Below are 24,112 nucleotides of genomic sequence, written 5' to 3'. Positions count from 1 at the left end.
AGTATCTCCCCGCTCGGGAGCAAAGCCGGCGCGGGTGAGAGGTGAGTTGCGTCCATGAGCAGGGGGGAGCAGGGGGGGGGGGAGAGTGGGAGAGAGAGATCTCCCCTCCGTTCCTCCCCGCTAGGCTCGATCGAGCAATTGCCCTTAGCGAGTATGCTCGCTCATCTCTAATCCTCATCATATGCAGACCACAAAACAGACTATCGTAAAACAGGTACCCAGAGTACCAAAAGAAAAGGGGGTCCATTGGTCCTGGAGCTTTCTAGTATGTTTTGGATGATGTATCGGAGCATTGCTTAGACCTTGTGTGTTATTTTAGCACAGCATTGAAGCATTATTTGGCACGGTATGACATTGTTATTAGGTTTAAAAGGAACCTATCAGGTTCTTACAGCACCAGAATCTAAGTTATGGTGTTAGGGAAGGTGGCAGGGAGTCAGGCGATGTATTTTTTATACTCACCCGCTTTCGCAATCCTGCGCGTCACCCAGTGAAGATCGCACGGCGCAGGAAAATCGGACTCTTTTCCTATAGATTGGACTAATTGCTGGGGATGTGTTATATGACAATCTCATTTATACCATAAGGATGCAGTTTTTAGGCACCCTTAGCAGTCAGCTGTTCAATGCTATACTGGTACTGCGCTGACCAAGGGTGTAACTATGGGGGATGCAGGGGATGCCGGTGCACCCGGGCCCAGGACCCTTAGGGGGCCCATAAGGCCTCTCTTCTCCATACAGGGAGCCCAGTACTAGAAATAAAGCATTATAGTTGGGGGCCCTGTTACAGGTTTTGCATTGGGACCCAGAAGCTTCAAGTTACGCCTCTGGCGCTGACTATACTGTAGACTAGGGAAAACGCAGCTTGACAGCAGTCACGTCACGTCATGCCAGTCTCTAGTATTAATCACATTCATATAGAAATATATTTAGATGTACAGAGTGCAAAAAAAAAAAAAGTTTAACCCGAACCATCTTGAGTAAATACCCATGACGGCAGCGGCAGTTCATCTTCCCTGCAGACCTGGACTATATAACACAAAGGAAAAAAAACAAAGCTGAGATCTAGCGTTCAAGGCCAAATTGCCGCTTGTTTTGCCGTGAATCATTTTAATCGTTATCTCATTGCTCATTTATGTGTCTGCACAAGCTTTTCCCATGTTCACTTCTACGGCCAAAACTCCAACATGTCTAACAGGACTTTACATCACACAACGCTGTTCTATCTTGTTTAATCCAGAAGATTTAAGCAAGATGTTTTGGCGTCATTCCGGTCGGATCGTGTAACTGGGTCTAAATAATTGATCTGTATGTTGTGGGATTTTCTTTGCACATTAAGCTGGCCGGTCCAAACTATGTGCCTATATTCTTGTAATATTTAGAATGCTGGTGGTATAGAGATCACGACAATACCATTGTATATGAACTATTGGGCGAATAGACATAAAAGAAGGCTCATCTCCCTCTCGGCTCCTTTCCACCATCCATTAGTCAGAGTGGCTCTCACTCTTGCACATTTAGGGTCAGATTGGCCCAGTAGAGTACCATAGATTCCCCCAAGGGCACCAGGCTCCTCTGCCACATAAGAAGACGTGGTATTATGAGTGGAGTGTGGTAGGTGAGGCATCTGGTTACAGATTTTGCTCTTGGATCTAAGTTACTTCTATGATTGATTACATATCATACCGATACATTTCAGTGCATCAAACTGAATGCATTAGATATTGATCCCCATGTAAGGTGGTGGAGGATGTCCCCCTCCACAAGAGAACACCTACCTAGGGTTAGATTCTGTTTGTTCGTCATTGTTTGTATGTACCTTTTATTATTTGCAATGTGAGAAGGCTTTGCAGGTGGCTTGAAGGAGGCACCGAAAGAGGAAGTAGAGTGTATATGGGCATACGTATAGGGGGTGCAGGGGGTGCGGTCGCTCCTGAGCCCTAGGGGGGGGCTATAAAGTCTCTCTTTCCCATACTGCAAACCAATACTATCAATGAAGCTTTATAGTTGGGAGCCCAGTTCCAGATTTTGCACTGGGGCCCAGCAGCTTACGCCTCTGAGTGTATATCATCTTGTGGCTTAGTAGTGCTTGAGTCGATCGTGGGAGCAGACCTGTACACAGAAGTATGTGAACCGAGTAATAAGAGAAAATCTCCATATCTCTCTACAGTGCTGCAAGGTACCACAGAGCCTTGAGGGAGTTGAGTGCAGCTGGTTTTTCCGGAATGGGAGGAAAGCAGAGCTCTCTAACCGAGCCACCTGCCATCCTCTACAAGAGACTTTCTGGTGTACCACCGTTTGTTGCTACATTGAATAAAAGCATTTGTTCCTGTTCAGCATGAGTTGGGAAGAGCTGTCTGAATTATTTGCACTTCAGCCCTTGCGGATGAGTGTAGTTTATAGGACAATGCCAAGAAGTTCAGGTGTGGCCCTATGTAGAGGCTCCGCGGGCGGTGACTGAGATTAGAGATGTTGGAGCAACGTCTGAATCAGGAGGGGAAAATTTTCACCCCACATACCTGGTGCTTATGAAGTCCCTCGGCCTATATTCCTGAAGAGGTCAGGTTTGACAGGCCTCAGAGCTGTTACACTGCTGCACCACCAATGTTAATAATAGCTGAAAGAAAGTGTTGTCCCCTTTGATGATGAGTAGTGATGCAGTTAACATGTCAGCTGCTCATGGGCAAAGTAGGAATGGCCCCATAAAAGCACTAAACAGCTATTATGTGCAGAACTATGGTGCATGCCGCATGGCATTCATTTACCCCCTGCTCGGGATCAAGGCAGGGAAGGGGGCCTTCTAGAGGGCCAGCAAGGACTAAGAATGAAGAAAGAGGGCCTAGTAGATAACAAACAGACCCTCCAGTTCAGGCCGCAGTCACCCAAAAGCAAACATAGATACCAGTGTGGCCCACCAAAAGTTCTCTTGAGTGGAAGGAGAGGTAGTTTCCCTCCCGAATGACCAGAGATGACAACAACAGTCCGTTGCAGTGATGACTGGACTGCATACCAGGACCATATGAATGTGCTAATGAGACAGGCGTGGAGAAGATGGAGTCCCCTTCCCCGCAATTCTGCTAGGTGAGAGTGTGGGGTCCAAGAGGAAGAGATGCAGTATCAGATGTAATGCCACCAGGTCAAGAGGAATTCATGCTTCAGCCCATGTGTTAGCCTCTACGGCCAAAGAACTTTGGGATGATGGCTGTCTTGGGTGGGTTGACACCGCTATAGGAGAGGAGACCACCTAACACATAAACTGCGTATAAAGTTTAGGCAACAAAGCCTGGACCTCTTATGAACCTGTTCAAAGCAACATTTAAGTGTAGCGCCTCACCCTGGAGTGTAAGAATGTATCTACATGTATAGTAAAAACTTTTGTCTGGTGCTGTACTCGAACTTTGCCTCCGCCGGCCATTAATTTCCGCACCATTATCCCAAACGACTTGTCCACCTGCACTTTACTAGGAGCCTATGACTTGAGTGTGAATCACATAAGTGGTTTCCTTGAATACATTTTGTGTCTGATTTTAATGTGTAGAAATAAACTCCTGATTTTATTGTATTTTCAGGACAAGTGCCAGATTTTATTTTGCATGCCACCTGCACTTCATACCCCCACGGAAGTAGACCCTGGATTTTCTCGACTCTTCTGTTCTGCGTCTGATAGGAGGATGCTGTGGTCTATTGTTGATTGTTGTAAGGACTGCTCCGCGGAGACATTATAAAAAGTTATTTATAAAGTACGAGGAGGAGGCGACGCGCTTCGTAGCTGTACATATAAATAACACATTTCGGTTTGCTTATTAGCTGCTAATACTGTTATAATTCCAGGCGCATTGTGGAAACTAATCTGAACCATTTTCTCACTCTTTATTTGCAATGTGACATAGCAATTCACTGCTTGAATCCCCTGCAAATAAAACACCTTGGTATTGATCCATAAAAATGCTGCCGGACACTGCTCTGGAATGTTAAGTAGCGCTGAAGTTACAATACCGTTTCTTTTCAGCTATGCAATAATATATTTCCTCCGTTGGTAAAGGACCAATAAATATCATTTTTTACTACCTGGAAATATTTAAAGGGAAACCCACCCATTTACTTAACGGGTCCTAACCAGTATTTTGTAATTGCTCATTAGGTTAAATACATAGAATATAGAAAATGCACAGAATAAATTAGTTTTGCAGCACCAAAACGGGTTTGCCATAAAATAGGTTGTGTGATAACACTATATAATACCTGTATGTATGTGATATATCCCGAGACGCCTTTGAACTGGAAAAGCCTTTCATTGCAAGGAAGCACTTGGTAAGAGGTCAATCTTTTATTCTGCATACCGATGTCCAGCCTAACCAGAAAGTCAGATGTAAATTGGGCAAGCTAACTCAGGGAGAGGAAATATAAGGTGGACTGGTTAAACTTTAACTCTTTGCAATCTAATTTTGGATTCAGGATTTCCTAGGGGGCTTTCTCTTTCTGCTATTTTACAATGGCACCATCTGCTGGCTAGAGCCAGTACTGCGGTAGGTGACATGCCAAAGAGGCCCCTGACAACAGAATGGCCAGTGATATACAGTAAGAATACCCTGCCCAACATCTTCTGACATTGGAAGCTGTACAGCCTTCAATCAAAATGTCTTTACACGTCAGATAGTGGATTGGAAAGGGTTAACTATCCTATGTCCCCTGGTTCTTGCCATTTCCTATGGCCATTCAATTTTATTGGGTAGGAAAAGGTTAATGTTTATTGTATTCTCCCTTACTACCTCACTGTACAATCCAAGAATTTGCTGAGGGAAGGTACTTACCTGGAGTCTAGGGTGGCAAGTATAAAAAGTTATGCTGAACTATAGAAATGTGTTACATTTGATAAGGGAAGCTTGTAGCTGAAATGTGCGCTATTTTCTCATCCACCCTTGTGAACATAGAGACATTAAGAACTTGATGTAAGTTTTAGGTTTCTGTATTTTTCCCCCTTTTATTTTTACAACTGTTTTGCATTTATTGTACGTCTTTTTATTTCATCTTATTTTTATGATTTTTTGTATTAAAGTCTAAAAATGTGATAAGTGTAGACCTTGTGGCTCTAACCCTAAGGCTGCCTGTCCATGGGCGATTGTTCATTGCGTTACCCGCGGCAAGCAGAGAATCATAAAGGTTCTCCGCTCGTGAGATCTAAATCGCGGCATGCAGATAGGCTCACCGCTGGGACCTGTCAGCGCTACCCCCTTTTCGCCTGCAGAGGAATATCGCTGGCGATATTCCGCAATCGCCATGGGCAGGGGGCCTAAAGGTCCATTTACACACACAGCTGATCGCTCAAAAATTCATTAGAAACTGAGTTTTGAGTGATCATTTTGCATTAGCTACTAATGGGCTAATCAGCCCATTAGTAGCTAACTAGCTTCATTTGCATGTATTTAGAGAACAGCAGGTGGTCTGTTCTCTAAATACATCGCTATTGTTCTCCAGTGGGACAGCTGCTGAGAGGAGGTAACCGACAACCTCGAGCTGTCATTGGGGGCTTGTGTAAGCCCCACCTCCCACGCGATCACCGGTATCCACCAGATACTGGCGACCGCATAAAAGTGTAAAAAAAGGTAAATAAAAGTTAAAGATTGAGCGCCCCTCATGGATCGGATTCATGAAGGGAGCTGAAAATACTCCCTTCCATCCTCCACGCTGTCCCACAATGTTCTGCTTCTTCCAGGACCTTACATCGCCTCCTGCATAAACATCGGGCACATGCACTGAAGGGCTTGCGGCCCGGCAAATTTAAAATCCCTCTACTCCTGGCTAGCATATGTAGCCAAGAACAGAGAGATAACACCGGGCACCGCTGTATGTGGTTCCTGGTCACATGATCGCCGTTATCGATTGGATAACGGCGATCATGTATTGTAAAAAAAAGTGTAAAAAAAAAAGTTTAAAAACTTTAATTTCATCTCCCCTCACAGACCATATCCTTTAGGGGAGATGAAATTATGTACCTAAGGCCCACTGATTTTTTTTCCAGACCTTACCACGTCTTCTGCGTACATGCCCGTCGCCAAAATGTCGAACACATGCGCAAAAGCCGCAGATTGCCATGGTAATTTAAAATCTCCCTGCTTCTGGCTACTAAACCTAGCTGAGAGCCTGGAGATCTCACAGGGACTTGCGGTTCTTAGTCACGTGATTGCCGTTATCCATCATGTAAAAGTAAAACAGAGCTAAACTTTCACCTCCCATCACGGATCCGAATTGTGAGGGGAGGTAAAATTACTTGCTTATGTCCCTCGACGGTCTCTTCCCCAGCTTCGGCACATGCACCCGTCACCAAAATGGCGAACACAAGCGCAAGAATTGGGGAGGACCTTGGAAACTTAAAATCTCCTTGTTCCTGGCTATAGTTGAAGTAAATGGACTGTCTATGTAAAATATAGGGTCACTGGGCACAGTGGATGTTCTAGAGGGCTCTGGCCAATAGCAGGTCTTTCGAGATGGTTGCCCCTTCCCTTACATCCATATGTCCTTGTACTGCCACTATGGTGCCAATTTTACTTCTGCTTTCTTTCAAGGAAGTATCAGAGCGATAATGACTTAATCTATAGGATAATTTCATGCAGCCGTTAGGGAAAGTAACCTCACAATCACTATGCCACTTTAGGCGGCGTACAAAGATATTTCGGCTTTATTGTTGATACGCGACACATTGTAATGAGGTGTTTTGACAGTTGATTCTAAGCACACATTCAACACTTATCTGATCCAGCTGAAGTGTTCATTATCCGAGAGCCGAGCGCGAGACACCTGTTGTGATGAAATTAGAGAGTATTTCAGAGAAACCAAACAGATTGTTCTCCATTGATTTCTGTCCATTGCTGACATTTAATCTTCTCAGTGACCTTTGAAGAAAACTTCCAGTGATGTCTTGTAGAAAACATACAACATATTTTTGTGCTTTCTGCTTCTTGTACAGTAATTGCTTTAAAAAAAAAAAAAAAGTAACATTTATGTTTTCTGTATCTATTAAATGCATTGTAGTCGTTTTGGTAACGCTTCAACATGGACTTGTCAGAGGCTGATGGAAAATTAATGTTGTTTTTGTGCTGAGTACTTTTTTATATGTCGTCATCAAACTTTTTGTTTGTTGGAAAGACTTCCCAGACCCGTCCGGCCACTGTACAAATGATACAATTGATGCTTCTTGTGAAGACCACATCTGTATTAGGGTTTATGTACATGATCAAGGGTAGAGATGAGCGAACGGAACCTGTAGAATATGAATTCGGGTTCAACATTGCTGAAAGTTTGGTTCGGCGGGAACCCAAATCTCAGGAGGCCATTTTGGCCGAATCAGAATTCATAAAGACCCCTAAAACTAGTATTGAATGCTATCTAAGATCCCTGAGGTAGTGGTGTTCTTCTGAAGCATGATGGCTGATTGGTTAGCAATGGTGCGTTGCAATGCTGAGATCCTAGGTTCAAATTTGAAAATGTTCTTGGTGAGATTTGAGCCTAGCCCCACAGCACTGTAAGGCAACAGTACTAAGCGCTGAGCCACCATGCTTCAGGTGGACACCATTGTTTCAGGGCTCTTAGTCAGTGTTCAATACTAGTTCTAGGGGGCTTTATGAATTTCTGATTCTGTTCAAAGTAATTATGATCAAACCAAAGTTTTTGATGAAATTCGGCATTCCGGCTGAACCAAACTTTTCAAAAGTTCTTTAAACTCTAACCAAGGGTGTCCAGTATATACCATAAGATCAGACCATGTACCGTACCTGCTAGTGAGCCCTTGTTAGCTCTATCCTGTTTGCTACTGGGTTGTAGGAAACTATTCAAGGATACCCCTGCTAGAAGAACTGCATGGTTAGAAAAGGAAACCAAATAGTCAGTGGAGTAGGTGCAGAGGAGGGTGGAAGGTATAAGCCCTTATGTTCTTGATGGAAAATTCCAGCATTGCAATGTGTGAACATTTTGGTTAGAGATGAGTGAACTTTTCAAAAGTTCTGTTCTTCCGACTCACTGAATCTTGTTAAAAAGTTTGAATTAGTTCGAACTGAACAAGAGATTCATGAAAAATGCCATAAAAGTAGTAGTGAATGCTATCTAAGAGCCCTGAAACAATGACAGTGCCATGCAGCACTGGAGTCCCAGGTTCAAATCTGACCAAAGACAGCATCTGTATGGACTTTGTAAAACTCCGTCCAGATGATTGCTTCTCCAGAGGACAACCTCTTCCCCTCCTCCTTTCGAAGGCCTTGAGGGCTGCCATAATTGTTTGCTTATTAAGACGTGCATGTGGCATATCTTAATAGAATGCTGTTAAAATACAGTTTAATGCAATACCATAGTATTGTAGTGCAGTGTAAAAAATAAAAAAAAAATGTTAAAATTGGTTCACCCCATCTATATAAGTCCGTTGTATTAAAATATCACGATGTTAATGCTAAACGGTGAAAACAAAAAAAGGAATTCCAAAATTGTGCTTTATTGTGCTTTATTCGATCCCTCATCTTCAAGAAAAAAAATTGAATGAAAAACCATAAAAATACATGTATGCCCTAAAATGGTACCAATAAAAACTACAGGACACCTCGCAGAAAAAAAACACAAAAAGTTACGGGGGTCAAAATCGGTGACAGAAGGTAAGTTTTTCTTAAAAGGTTTTTTTTTTAAGTAGTACACCATAACAAAAACCTATATAAATTTGATATTGCTGTAATCATACTGACCTATAGAAAACAACTCCACCTCTTAAAAAATGGCGCAATTGCATGTTTTTTTTAAGATTTCCCCTCACTTAATAAATTGTAAAGGTTTCCCAGGCAGAGTATATGGAAAGTTAAATAGTACCACTGAAAAATCCAACTTGTTCCACAAAAAACAAGTCCTCATGTAGCTGAATAAAAGAAAGTTAGCATTTTGGAAATGGGGAGTAGGTAAAAATGAAAAAAGCAAAAAAGGTCGCCGTGGGAAGGGGTTAACAGAAGGAGACCCAATAGGGAAAAGATTGTCCCCCACCTTTTGCCTCTTTATCACTGCTTGATTTTTCTTGTATTTAGGATTGCAATAAAATCCTGTTTTCAAGTTATTTTTATATTACGTTAAGGAAGCAAAAAAAAAAAGCTTAAGTGGAAAATAGGTTCATGACTTCAGGGAGCGGGAGACTGTGTGAGAGCGGTACATTAATAATTGCAGGAAGAAGACCCTCAGATCTTGTGTGGCACCAGCTCTGATTGATGCCTCTCCGCATGTGATAGGTGGTGCCGAATGTTCCTTTATCTGCTGCTAGACGACAAATTGAAACAACCCTTAACTCCCGGAACCGTAAGGATCTAGAGTAGCAGATGTTGTGAAAGTTCTTACATACTTTCAGTCATGATAGTCGAGGAAAAGGAGGGTGAGGGAGGCCTCATACACATCATCACAAGCATCTAGAGATGAGCGAGTATACTCGCTAAGGACAATTGCTCGATCGAGCATTGTCCTTAGCGAGTATCTCCCCGCTTGGCAGAGAAGGTTCGGCTGCCGGCGTGGGTGAGAGGTGAGTTGCGGCAGTCAGCAGGGGGGAGAGAGAGAGATCTCCCCTCCGTTCCCCCCCTGCTCTCCCCCGGCAGCTCCCCGCCCGCCGCCGCAAGCTGAATCTTTGCTCCAAAGCGGGCAGGCACACGCTAAGGGCAATGCTAGCTCAAACAATTGCCCTTAGCGAGTATACTCGCTCATCTCTACAAGCATCCCAAATATGCTGTCCATAGAAATCTATGAGCCTATACTGTACCTATAGTGAATGGCCACATTATTACAGCCCCAGCCCTTTCACACTTGCAGCTTCCTTGTATGGAAATTAAACTTGTGACCCCGGAGTGCAGAATACAATCATGTGACAAGTTTTCCGTGGATCAGTTTTTGTGTGAATCCACATTATATGGCAAAATCCAGCGATCTGAGCAACTTTCACTGAGGCCTGGTCATTGGTGCTAGATTAGCCAGGGCCAGTATTTCACTGCCAACCTTGTGGGGTTTTCTTGCATAGCCGGGTGAAGAGTATATCATGAATGGATTAAGGAAAACATACAGTGAAAGGGATCCTGTGGACAGAAACAACTCGTGGACAAAAATGAATAAATCTTGTATTTGTATGGCGCCAACTTATTCCACAGCGCTTTCAGGTAATTTATTTGTTAGCCCCCACCCAGCTGGGTAGTTTTTTTATCCGATCTCGGAAGGATGGAAGGCTGAGTCAACCTTGAGCCAGCTACCTGAACCAAGCGGGGATTGAACTCACAACCTTCAGGTTTGAGGAAGAATTCAAGAATTGTTCTGATGAACAGGTCCACACACTCAAGGAAACTGCAGCCAAAAGTAACACTGTTGCTACAACTAACTTGTCCGAATACACAACTCATCGTTCCTTTGCTCGGATGGGCTATAACAGCAGACGACCATTTCCAGCACCAGTGTTGACTAAGAGTACTTTAACGCTTAAGCTCTCGACAGCCATCCCAACAAGTAGTGGTCCTGCACTTTTTCACAAGAGCAAAGTAACACTTAATGTGACACATCATAATCATACCAGACTGTGATCAACGCCTTTAATGGGATTATTCACTTTGGACCATCCCGTGTCATTAGGAAGGTCCTCTGTTGAGAGTTTGATCACATGGTATCCAACTAAGGCCTGGACCCCAGTGATCAGCTGTGATCTGTAAGAAAACCTCGCAACAGGTGTTCAATTTCCTTACAGCGCCACCACAGGGTAAAGGTAGGATTGTATAATTCTCATTGATATCAATGGGCTGTCCACGTAACACATGGACATGCTGGACCCTGCAGTATGAGAAACGCTCTTTAAAGCCGCTCTTCTGTCGTCTGCATAGAAACAAAGTTTCATATAGAAAAATCTCATCCTGACATTACTGTAGCTATAGATGTAGGGTGAACTTATATTTGTAGTGTACGTCCTCTCCTCCACGTGCTAGAGGACAGGATGATCGGTCATGGCAGATGAAGCTACGATACGGCTATTCACAGATGTTTGGGGGCTCTGTGTTAATGCTGCATAATCAACATTAAGATGAAAAAAGTTTTAAACCTGCCAGATGTTGTATCTCCTCATACAAGAACATCCATTAATTACTCAGGGAACTAATGAAATAAAGTGTCACCAGTATACTTGAGAAGCTTGTCATAGAAACAGCGAGAAAGTGCACAGAAGTTCATGTTTACTCTGCTTAAGTGAGTCATTTCATCGAATACCAGCAATGAAATCCAGAGAAGATTTGTGAACATACTTGTCATATCTAGCATTTTTGTTTCTGTGTAGATCTATCTATCTATCTATCTATCTCATATCTATCTATCTCATATCTATCTATCTCATATCTATCTATCTATCTCTATATCTATCTATCTATCATCTATCTATCTATCTCATATCTACCTATCTATCTATCTATCTATCTATCTATCTATCTATCTATCTATCACATATCTATCTATCTATCTATCTCTATATCTATCTATCTATCTATCTATCTATCTCATATCTATCTATCTCATATTCATCTATTTATCCATCCATCTATCCATCCTGTGGATGGTGGATAACGTGCTGATCCTTGGGAATCTCACCACTGAGACCCACATTAATCCTGAGAATGGGGGATCCGTTTCCCCCACCCTCCTCACTGTAGTCTTATTGCAGCCTCCGCAATGAGGAGGCAACTGAATGGAGCGACAGTCATGCAAGCACGCTCACAGTGGAATTCGGCCTGGCCGGCTGCAAGCGGCCTATCTCATATCTATTTAACCCAATTCTGTTAACTTGCTGGAACAAGTTATGTTAGCTTAAATCAACAAAAGCAATTAAAAAGACAAGTGTCAGGTTAAACTTTACTATGTATTTATGTATCTATCTAATAACTATCTATCTATCTATCTCCTATCTATCTATCACATATCTATCTATCTATCTATCTCATATCTATCTATGTCATATCTATCTATCTCATATCTATCTATCTATCTATCTCATTTCTATCTATCTCATATCTATCTATCTATCTATCTATCTAATATCTATCTCTCTATATCTCTATCTATCTCATATCTACACTACCGTTCAAAAGTTTGGGGTCACATTGAAATGTCCTTATTTTTGAAGGAAAAGCACTGTACTTTTCAATGAAGATAACTTTAAACTAGTCCTAACTTTAAACAAATGCACTCTATACATTGCTAATGTGGTAAATGACTATTCTAGCTGCAAATGTCTGTTTTTTTGTGCAATATCTACAAAGGTGAATAGAGGCCCATTTCCAGCAACTATCACTCCAGTGTTCTAATGGTACAATGTGTTTGCTCATTGGCTCAGAAGGCTAATTGATGATTAGAAAACCCTTGTGCAATCATGTTCACACATCTGAAAACAGTCTAGCTCGTTACAGAAGCTACAAAACTGACCTTCCTGTGAGCAGATTGAGTTTCTGGAGCATCACATTTGTGGGGTCAATTAAACGCTCAAAATGGCCAGAAAAAGAGAACTTTCATCTGAAACTCGACAGTCTATTCTTGTTCTTAGAAATGAAGGCTATTCCATGCGAGAAATTGCTAAGAAATTGAAGATTTCCTACAACGGTGTGTACTTCTCCCTTCAGAGGACAGCACAAACAGGCTCTAACCAGAGTAGAAAAAGAAGTGGGAGGCCGAGTTGCACAACTAAGCAAGAAGATAAGCACATTAGAGTCTCTAGTTTGAGAAACAGACGCCTCACAGGTACCCAACTGGCATCTTCATTAAATAGTACCCGCAAAACACCAGTGTCAACATCTACAGTGAAGAGGCGGCTGCGGGATTTTGGGCTTCAGGGCAGAGTGGCAAAGAAAAAGCCATATCTGAGACTGGCCAATAAAAGAAAAAGATTAAGATGGGCAAAAGAACACAGACATTGGACAGAGGAAGACTGGAAAAAAGTGTTGTGGACAGATAAATCCAAGTTTGAGGTGTTTGGATCACAAAGAAGAACGTTTGTGAGACGCAGAACAAATGAAAAGATGCTGGAAGAATGCCTGACGCCATCTGTTAAGCATGGTGGAGGTAATGTGATGGTCTGGGGTTGCTTTGGTGCTGGTAAGGTGGGAGATTTGTACAGGGTAAAAGGGATTCTGAATAAGGAAGGCTATCACTCCATTTTGCAACGCCATGCCATACCCAGTGGACAGCGCTTGATTGGAACCAATTTCATCCTACAACAGGACAATGACCCTAAACACACCTCCAAATTGTGCAAGAACTATTTACAGCAGAAGCAGGCAGCTGGTATTCTATCGGTAATGGAGTGGCCAGCGCAGTCACCAGATCTGAACCCCATTGAGCTGTTGTGGGAGCAGCTTGACCGTATGGTACGCCAGAAGTGCCCATCCAACCAATCCGACTTGTGGGAGATGCTTCTAGAAGCGTGGGGTGCAATTTCACAAGCTTACCTCCACAAATTAACAGCTAGAATGTCAAAGGTGTGCAATGCTGTAATTGCTGCAAAAGGAGGATTCTTTGACGAAAGCAAAGTTTGATGAAATACAAATCATTATTTCTAACCTTGTCAATGTCTTGACTCTATTTTCTATTCATTTCACAACGCATGGTGGTGAATAAGTGTGACCTTTCATGGAAAACACAAAATTGTTTGGGTGACCCCAAACTTTTGAACGGTAGTGTATCTCATATCTATCTATCTCATATCTATCTATTTATCTCATATCTATCTATCTACAGCCTCCTGCAGACAGGTGGAAATTCCGCGGCAGGATTTCCCGCAGAATTTCCGCCCGTGCCCGCTGCCATAGGATTGCATTACATAATGCAATCCTAGGCACACAGCTGTGATTTCTCTGCATGAAAACACGCTCGAAAAACAAATTGCGGCATGCTCTATTTCTGGGCGGTTCAGGCAGAGGCCCGCACAGAAATGTCCCTGGTGACGCACTGGCTCCTCTCTGTGCATGCGCTGGCTGGGAGGCAGCCGGAACAGAGCAGAGCAAGACGCCGGGAGCGGGTGAGTGCCGTGTCACTGCAGGGGCTCGGGTCGGATCCCGTTGCGAGAATTCTTGCAGTGGGATTCGGCCCGGCTGGCTGCAGGCGGCCTATCTCTATCTATGTAACCCAACTCTGTTAACTTACTGGAACAAGTTATTTTAGCTTAAATCAACAAAAGCAATTAAAAATATTAGTGTCAAGTTAAACTTTACTATCTATCTATCTATCTATCTATCTCATATCTATCTATCTATCTATCTATCTCATATCTATCTATTTATCTATCTCATATTTATCTCTCTCATATCTATCTATCTACTTATCTATCTCATATCTATCAACCTGTATATCTATCTATCTCATATCTATCTATCTCACATCTTTCTATCTATCTATCCCATATCTATCTATCTATCTATCTATCTATCTATCTATCTATCTATCTATCTATCTATCTATCACATATCTATCTATCTGTATATCTATCTATCTCATATCTATCTATCTATCTATCTATCTATCTATCACATATCTATCTATCTATCTATCACATATCTATCTGTATATCTATCTATCTCATCTCTATCTATCTCATATCTATCTATCTCATATCTATCTATCTATCTATCTATCTATCTATCTATCACATATCTATCTGTATATCTATCTATCTCATATCTATCTATCTATCTATCTATCTCATATCTATCTATCTATCTCATATCTATCTATCTATCACATATCTATCTATCGATCACATATCTATCTATCTATCTATCTATCTATCTATCTATCTATCTATCTATCTATCTATCTATCTATCTGTATATCTATCTATCTATCTATCTCATATCTATCTATCTATCTATCTCATATCTATCTATCTATCTATCTATCTATCTATCTATCTATCTATCTATCTATCTATCTATCACATATCTATCTATCTATCACATATCTATCTATCTCATATCTATCTATCTATCTAGAAGAGCTCTCATTAAAGACCAATATGAATACTTTAAGCAATATTATAACTATGAGTTGGGTTAGAATATTCCACAGTATATACACAGCTTCGATTTCTCTCGGTGGTGGATGTGGCGTCACCTTAGACGTAGATCCATTTTCAAATATTTTTCTTCCTGATGCTACAGGTCCGCTTTTCATTTCTGTAAGGGAGACCTTGTGTGAATTGGAATCACTATTCACATCAATGTTTACACATATTTTTCTCCATTGAAGCTTGCTCGCATCCAGATAGTGTTGTCGTTAGAGATGAGCGAGTATACTCGCTAAGGCTAACTACTTGAGCGAGTAGTGCCCTAGCCGAGTATCTCCCCGCTCGTCTCTAAAGATTCGGCTGCCGGCGCGGGTGACAGGTGAGTTGCGGCGGTGAGCGGGGGGGAAAGAGGGAGAGAGAGATCTCCCCTCCGTTCCTCCCCGCTCTCCCCCGCCGCTCCCCGTCCGCCGCCGGCCCCCGAATCTTTAGAGACGAGCAGGAGGATACTCGGCTAAGGCACTACTCGCTCGAGTAATGAGTATACTCGCTCATCTCTAGTTGTCGTGCATCTACCTTTCTTTTTGAATTTATCCATATTAAAGTCAATAGGGATTGATACGCCAATTGTGCAACACCCAAATACACCACGGGATCAGACACCCACCAATAAATGTTGATTGCCTATCCCAAGGCTAGTCCTAAAATGCAGTAACCGAGTCGAGTAAAACCCATTTAGTAATCATCCTAGAACTGTTCCTTTTTTTCCCCATCTTCTACAATACATATTGGATTTATGAGACTTACAAGGAACGTTAGCGATAATCCCTTAACAATTCTGCGGTAAGATATGTGTAGAATAATATACGGCGGGTTTTGTGTAACATTGAACACACTGTGTTGGCATACAAGAGCGCAGGATTGGAAATGTAACATCAGCATAAATTTTCTCCGTCACTAAAGCTGTCTCCGATAAAATACAATATATATCTCTACTTAGGAATCCAAGGCGCGAGATGAAGAGGAATACAGAGGAATATTTCATACGGAAGGTTGTTGAAAACATTCATCAACCCAGCGATGAAATGTCACAGGGATCCGCGAGTCTCCTCTCTACCTACATTTAAAATTATTAAGATTTTGCTGAAAATTTTTTATATACAACTCAGCGGCTGCTCTGACCTTTTACAAAAGGAAATTCCAAGAAACGCTATAAAAGAGTCCTCAAATTATAGCACATACCACACTGTGTCCTAATGCAACCTGACAGGAAGAGCAAGCGAGGGGGAACCTCAATGACCATGGACTGATTAAAGGGATAAGTGAAGTAGCAATAGTGATACATGACCAGCCTTAGTTTTATACAACCCATGTGGCCACCAGCTTGTGGGGGTGTACCAGTTAGATGTAGAGTGGCGGTGATTATTGCCCTTAGATCCGCCAGATGATCTTCTTCCTTATTGTATGGATTTTGTCAAGCTATATGAATCATCATTCTCCTGGTATTGCCTGCTACACTCTGATGTTCCAAGGCACTGATGTTAGCCCATTGGCGCACCCACAACAAAATCACTTTAATTCCGCTACTGGTTCTATTCTGCTAGGTTATGAGCTTGATTCTGGTCCTGTATTTCTGTTATGAGCTCGGTTCTGGTGCTGTATTTATGCACTGAGCTTGGTTCTGGTGCTGTATTTATGTACTGAGCTTGGTCCTGGTGCTGTATTTAAGTTATGAGTTGTTCTGGTGTGGGTATGCTGCTACTTTGCACAGGCAGAATACAGGCAGACTAGCAGTGCAATATATATATTTGCATCACTTGGGGGAAGTAGCGATCCTTGCATCACATTGCACTTGTGTGCACCTCAAGCTTTAGCGGCCCCATTGAATACAATGGGTGATGTGAGGGAAAGCCCAAAGATAGGACATGCCGCAATTTTTTTCCTGCACCGCGATGTGATGCAGAAAAAAAATTGCTCTTGTGTATGACCCCATTCAAAAGGATGAGGTTCATATTCGTGCGTCTCGCAACACACAGATCTTGCATGTTCTTCTCGGTTGTGTAAAAGCGGTTTAAGTCTCACCTTCATTACACAGAGAGGAGGGTTTTTTTGGAAGGGAAGGTTTTTGTGCGCATCTAGAAAACACTACAGAGGTTCAGCTTCATTTCAGGTGAGCGATAAACCAAGATTTTAGGATGCGCCCTTAGACAACATGCATACTACTTGCCCTGTTCTACAGATGTAGCAAAGTTTAACCACTTGCCACCCAAGCTAGCTTTGGCCTATGTGATCAAGCTCAATTTTTCAAAGCTGACTATTTAACTTTATGTGGTAATAACTTAGAAATGCTCTTACTTATTCAAGTGGTTCTGAAATTGTATTTTTGTAACACACTTTACTTTATATGCATGGTAAATTTGGGTTTTATTTTGCTTTCATTTAGAAAAAAAATCCCCCATTTAAAGGAAATTTGAAAAAATTAGCATTTTTCAAAATTTGGCATTTTCTGCTTGTAATACAGATTTTCATACCAGACAAGAGTCACAACTAACATTTACCATATGTCCTGTCCACGTAATGCGGAATCATTTTTTAACTTTTCTTTTTATGAGATGAGCTGCCTGACTTCCGAGAAGGGTACAGCGGTGCTTTGTCACTGGCTGTCACAGCCATCACATGCCTTGGGACCACACTGATTGGTCTCCTGACGAAGCTCTGTGATTGGAGGTGTTAACAGACTCTCAGATAATAGAGCTCTTGTACAGCATGCGGAGGGGGGCGCTATGGGTATACTCTTCAAGGACTTAGGAAAAGATGCAGCGATAGATAAAGACTGACTGGTTTATAGTCTATAGAAGGTCCTTAAGTGGACTTAACATGAAGTTTCTGTGCCAGTTTGTTTACGCTTTCAATTACTTTACAAGGGCTTTTGTTGTCTTAAGATAGGAGGACCAATGCCATCTTAACCCGTGGGCCTGTTGGGCACTTGCCCGGGGTCCCACAAGCATAGGGGCCCCATACTAATCTAAGTATGCTAACATTTCAATGCGCCTTGTATCATATAGGATAATGTTGTGTGGCGGGATATGAACTTGGCTCCAATCTGTCTATGCCATGTGTGAAGACTTTAATTTTGTCACTTTCTGTTTCATTTTCAAATTACCCAGAATTCCTTTTGTAAATTACCCAGAATTCCCATTGTAAATTATCCAGAATTTCCATAATAAAAGAGAGATTTCCCACTGAATGGATGTGTGTTTCATCTTGTGAAGTGTAGCACATCGTCTCGTTACTTTCTAGTAGTCTGGCACTATGAACAAAGTGATGTCTACAGCACAAGAGGAAAATGGACCCCAGAGACTTAGACTTCCGGTTCTCCGTTCTAGGTTGCCGGTTACTAACTCACTCGTCCTCCCGAGTTTTCTCAACATTGTCCCGTGCCGCCATATCTCCATATAATATATATTTCCAGGTGAATAACCCTATCAGCCGAAATGAAACGTAACGTTTCATTTACATTGTTATTCCCGTGAGTAGTTGTCATAGGGGCCCCAGTACACTGCTCTACCCGTGGGCCCATAATGCTGTTAAAACGGCACTGAGGAGGACAATAGCTTTTTAATTACTTAAAGGGATCCTGGACAGAAGGCCCATTTACTTGCAACGATTATCGCTCAAAATTCCTTCACTTGTCGCTTAACGCTGAGTTTCAGACTGCATAAAAATAGTTGTTAGTTTGTTTGCTTTTCGCTTCATTTAGATGACATTTTGTTAAGTTGTTTTTAAAAATAATGACTTGGTGGGAGGGGTGATCGTTTGCCTTGCATAAACACAATGACTACTTGTTTACTCATGCCGGCAGAAAATAATGGCTTATCTTCCCACTAAGTAAAAAGCTGCTGGCCAGAAATTCCTGGCATAAACACACGCCCTCCTGAGCAAACAACTTATACAGGGTTTACTTTAGCTAATGAGGGAAATGAAGAGGATTTCAAATGATTATCTGTACGTTTAAATGCTCAGCATTTCTATGCAAAAAAGTTGTTAATTCGTTCAGTCGTTCATTCATTCAAATGAAAATTGTGTGTATAGGGCTGGACAGCGATGGCTGAACCACTGTTTTAGACTACCTGATGCATATTGCACATAGTATGCCTTGATAGTATGAGGGCCCTTTTACAAAAAACGCTTGTCGTCCTTAACATTTTCGGATTGTGTGAATTTGAATGACAATCATCCTGTGTAAATAGGTCAACGATTGAACGACAAACAATGATTTATTCGCTTATTGTTTGTCGTTCATTTTATGCAGGAATGAAAATCATTGTCCTCTCGTTACATGTAAACAGCGGTTGTTCAGTCGTTCACATTTACTGTACGTGTGAACAACTGAACGATCAAGCAAACGAAAATGAAAGGATTTATCATGTATAAACGGTCCGCACAAGACAACGAATGAACTCTGTCATTGTTCGTTTATGCACACGATTTCTCGCTCTGCGCAAAAGACACTACATTCTCCTCTGACTGGTCAGCACGGCTCATGGGGGCAGCACTGGTCAATCAAAGCAGGTGTAGTGTCTTAAGTAGAGATGAGCGAGCGTACTCGCTAAGGCAAACTACTCGAGCGAGTAGTGCCTTATGCGAGTACCTGCCCGCTCGTCTCTAAAGATTCAGGTGCCGGCGGGGGAGAGTGGTCGGTTGCGAGAGTGAGTAGGGGTGAGCGGGGGGAGAGAGTGAGAGAGAGATCTCCCCCCCCCCCCCGTTCCTCCCCGCTCTCCCACGCCGCTCCCCACCCCCCGCCGGCACCCGCATCCTTCTCGCTCGAGTAGTTTGCCTTAGCGAGTACGCTCGCTCATCTCTAGTCTTAAAGGAGATGTCCCGCGCCGAAACGGGTTTTTTTTTTTTTAAACCCCCCCCCCGTTCGGCGCGAGACAACCCCGATGCAGGGACGTACAGAAAGCTCACCGGAGCGCTTACCTTAATCCCGGCGCTCCGGTGACTTCTATACTTACCTGTGAAGATGGCCGCCGGGATCCTCTGCATCCGTGGACCGCAGCTCTTCTGTGCGGTCCACTGCCGATTCCAGCCTCCTGATTGGCTGGAATCGGCACGTGACGGGGCGGAGCTACACGGAGCCCCATAGAGAACAGGAGAAGACCTGGACTGCGCAAGCGCGGCTAATTTGGCCATCGGAGGGCGAAAATTAGTCGGCACCATGGAGACGAGGACGCTAGCAACGGAACAGGTAAGTATAAAACTTTTTATAACTTCTGTATGGCTCATAATTAATGCACAATGTACATTACAAAGTGCATTATTATGGCCATGCAGAAGTGTATAGACCCACTTGCTGCCTCGGGACATCTCCTTTAAGGCTTCTTCACATGGGTGTGATTTTGTCCAGTTATGCGTCCGTGATTATAACGGCTACATTACAGGTTGAAACGAAACCATGGATCTCAATGGTTTTGTTTTCATTAGCGGTATTCTCGCCTGTTAGTTGTACGGGCGAGAAAAGATAGGACTTGCCCTATCTTTCCTGCAAGTAGTTAATACTAAATCGGGCTGCACATATCTTTATGTGCTGCTTTATTCAAACTCATGCGCTATAGAGCGGAGTTTGAGTGCTCCGAGAAAAAAGAAAACCCCGTTCATGTGCAACCGCGCTCCGTAGCGGCGAACGTAGTTACGCATACAGCCATATGAAGAAGCCCTCAGGGTGCTTTCACACAGGCGAGTATGATATCAGTCCGAGAAAAAAATGTAAAATTGCAATTCTGGATGTGAGCATGTGTTTTTGATTAAATCACAACACCGAATGTAAATAGTCACAGCAGCAAAGAAAAGTACAGTAAAATGCGCCGATATGCACGTGATAGCGCTCCCTTCACAGCGCAATTACGCTATCACGATTGTATCTAGGCCTACGCTCGTCTGCAGGAGCCCTAAGATAACTTTCTTACAAGTTATCACAGACAAGTTAAACTTTGCTACATTCTTTAGCTGCTTATGGTCATTTTACTATACCCCTTTATTGTTGTTTTTGCGCATCTTCTTTGATTAATTCTATATATCATCAGAATTAGTAATTGCCGCATAACACTTTACATCTTTTTTGCTTTACTCTTACATACAGTACTGTAAATCTGCCAGCATGAGGTAGTGGTAAATTCTTGCAACAAATCTATACCATATGTACTGGGGCCGGCATGATAAATGCTGCTTACACCAGTTATCTGGCAAAGTGCACAGAATCCACTGTATAAATCAGTTATCAAGGCTAAAGGGTTATAAATGATGAGACATGGCATCCTACATAGAAGGATTCCTCTAATACAGTGGGATTCACTTCCAGATGTTGAGCTTTACAGTTCTGCTGCAGATGTAGAATTACAAGAGGTGCTACTGGCTGCAGCTAACATGGGAATGGCATGCTCACACATACCTGCAGTCCCCTGGCAGTCATTTCCATCTGCATCCTTTAAGGTGGCCAGGGGTTGTCTAAAATTAGAAGAAAGGGTCTGCTTTTATCCATGGGCCGAGTCTGAGCGGGCTGTAATAAACTGAGTGAAAGTGTATTTGAAACAGCTCACCCATGTACAGTATAGACACTTTCATACCCAGGTATATTGTGGCTGATACAAAGGAACTACAAGGACTCTTCAACTCCGAACTCCATTACAACTTTAAAAGGACTTCATGGACTCAGCACAGAATCCTCTTAAAAAAGTTTTATTAGGTCATAATGTTAAAACAACCAAAAACAGATCTAGGGAAAAGCTACACGTTTCAGGCTGACCCCATGAAGAAGGACTGCACGTGGTCAGATTGAAACGTGTAGCTTTTCCCTAGATGTGTTCTTGGTTGTTTTAACATTTTGACTTAATAAAACTTACAGTTTTTAAGCAGATTCTGGTGCTGGATCCATGAATTCCTACTCAACTGCAATACCAGACACAATAGAGAGGAGTGCTGCTGCTTCAGGAAAAAAAAGACCCCTTCGTCTACTGATAAATATAATCTTTATATATATTAAGCTAAAAGCCTAATATCTTATGTACATGGCTATATTACAGATCCATTTTGTAATAGGACACACTTTGAAGTCTATAGGGTCTATACTATACCTTGGTATGTATCCATCCATTATAACTAGACCTCTGCATGTTACTGTGATACTAGGAAAAGACCTTTGTAAGACTCGGTGCACTATAGCGTAAAAGAACTGCATGCTGCATTTGCAAGAAACATTTTTTTTTATGCATGCAGCTCCATATGCCATCCGTATGTAGTTCATATGTCCATTTATTTAAGTGCAAAAAGCTCCAAAAGCTGAAACAGGTCATTTTTTTGCCATCTTGTAAGAAAAACAGACAGCACATGGACAGCGTACAGACTGCACACAGATGGAATCTTAGTGCTGTGTGTTTTTTTTTTTTTCTATCCCTATTGATTTTAATAGATGAATCTCATTCACAAATTGCATCAGAATAGTTTTTTCTTGCAATCCATATGTCCATGCAAAAAAAACTGATGTGTAGCTTGTCACATTGACTAACATGGAGTCATGTGCTGTCCATGTCTGGTCCGTTCATTGTTGAAATGGGATGCCTAGGGCTCACCAAAAAAATTCTGGAAGGGAGCCGCCGACATTGACAGGTAACAAACGCATGTGAAAGTTCGGGATGACATCAGGCCTGGACCACATGATGCAGCTGCCAGCGAAGGTGCAGTAACATTCAGCACTGGACGCCGAGGGAGACACATCTCCCTTCTGTTATAACAGTGATAGGCTGGCTGAGTTGTCCGTCATCTGTCATCCTATCAGTGGTTTGCTCAGTTTATTTATTCCTGTTCCTCTTTGCAGAGAATGCCGGTAATACACTTGTATACTGTATATACTTAATGGTAAGGAGTCTCGTGCTTGTGAGTGCTTTCTTCAGTGCCTTCCTTTTTGAACTCTGGACTTCAGACTATGACAATCTCTTTTTAGTACTGACTTTTGTCACCCTTGATATCTGTCCTCCGCTTGTTTATTTGTATTTTCTGTCCCGCTCTGTTTTTATTTATTCCCTCTTATACATATTAGGTAAAGTCTCCTGGTGCAAGCACCAAGTCATGACTGACTCCTAGGGTGACATCACATTGTGACATCTTTCTTGGCAGACTGTTTTTGCGGGGGAGGGGAGTTGGGGGTTGCCATTGCCTTCCCCAGTCATTTTTTTACTCTCCGGCAAGCTGGGTACTCATTTTACCGACCTTGGAAGGATTGAAGGCTTAGTCAACCTTGAGCCAGCTACCTGAGCCATATAGATTTTATACATATCATACCTAGGTAAATTTAGGGAATCAGTTTAGGCTCCAGATGTGGAGTCGCCTTTCTCAGGGCGGGTGCTCCTCTTTATAAGTAGGTCCATTCTGGGCAGATCAGGGAAAAACTATATAGGCCCAATTTCTACCACTGTCAGTTGTCTTGTGTTGGATGTCTGCCTACCCAGAAACCACCTGTGTGCACCATATTATTCAGTCTGTACCCTATTTCTGAATTCATTGATCGTTTTCCTCAACAGGATTAGATGAATGTGACGAATTAATTCTTGGGGTCCACTGTATGTCTACAAGCAAATATTACCTGATCCCTATTCACAAATTTCTCACCCCTGCATTCTCCGTATACTGTATCTCAATAGAAAGGTGACTATGTTTGCAGGGGGCCCTTTTTGCACTGCAGTATAGGCAGTATCCGGTGGGCAGAAACTGGAAGACTCTCATTCACCCAATATGTGCAGATCCCGCATCAGTATGGGCAGCTGGGGGCCCACCCTGACTCAGAGCACATTGGGCGATTCACCTGTTCCCCTGTGAAACATTCCAAGCCTGAGTCCACTTTTTTAATTGGACAGCATACGGATTTAAAAAAAAACTGAGTTGTAGAGGAAAAACATTGCTTTCTGAGTTCTTTAGGATGTTGATTTTGTGTGTTTCGCATATTAAGTGCTTTCTTATTCTTTGATTCTTTTTTGGTCACAGAACAATGATTTTTTTTTTTCGTGCTTCACAAAGCAAAATTTGCTGGAAACGTTTAATT

General features: G+C 42.4%; 1 protein-coding gene across 1 annotated transcript in view; it reads left to right on the top strand.

The window, feature by feature from the left end:
* ADAM12 (ADAM metallopeptidase domain 12) overlaps positions 1-24,112 on the top strand; it is a 465,263-nt gene that overhangs the window by 36,374 nt on the left and 404,777 nt on the right. The gene's annotated exons all lie outside the window — the stretch shown is intronic.

The sequence above is a fragment of the Eleutherodactylus coqui genome, chromosome 4 (genome assembly GCF_035609145.1).
Source record: "Eleutherodactylus coqui strain aEleCoq1 chromosome 4, aEleCoq1.hap1, whole genome shotgun sequence".
NCBI lineage: Eukaryota > Metazoa > Chordata > Amphibia > Anura > Eleutherodactylidae > Eleutherodactylus > Eleutherodactylus coqui.
This window is presented reverse-complemented; position numbering and strand designations above follow the sequence as displayed.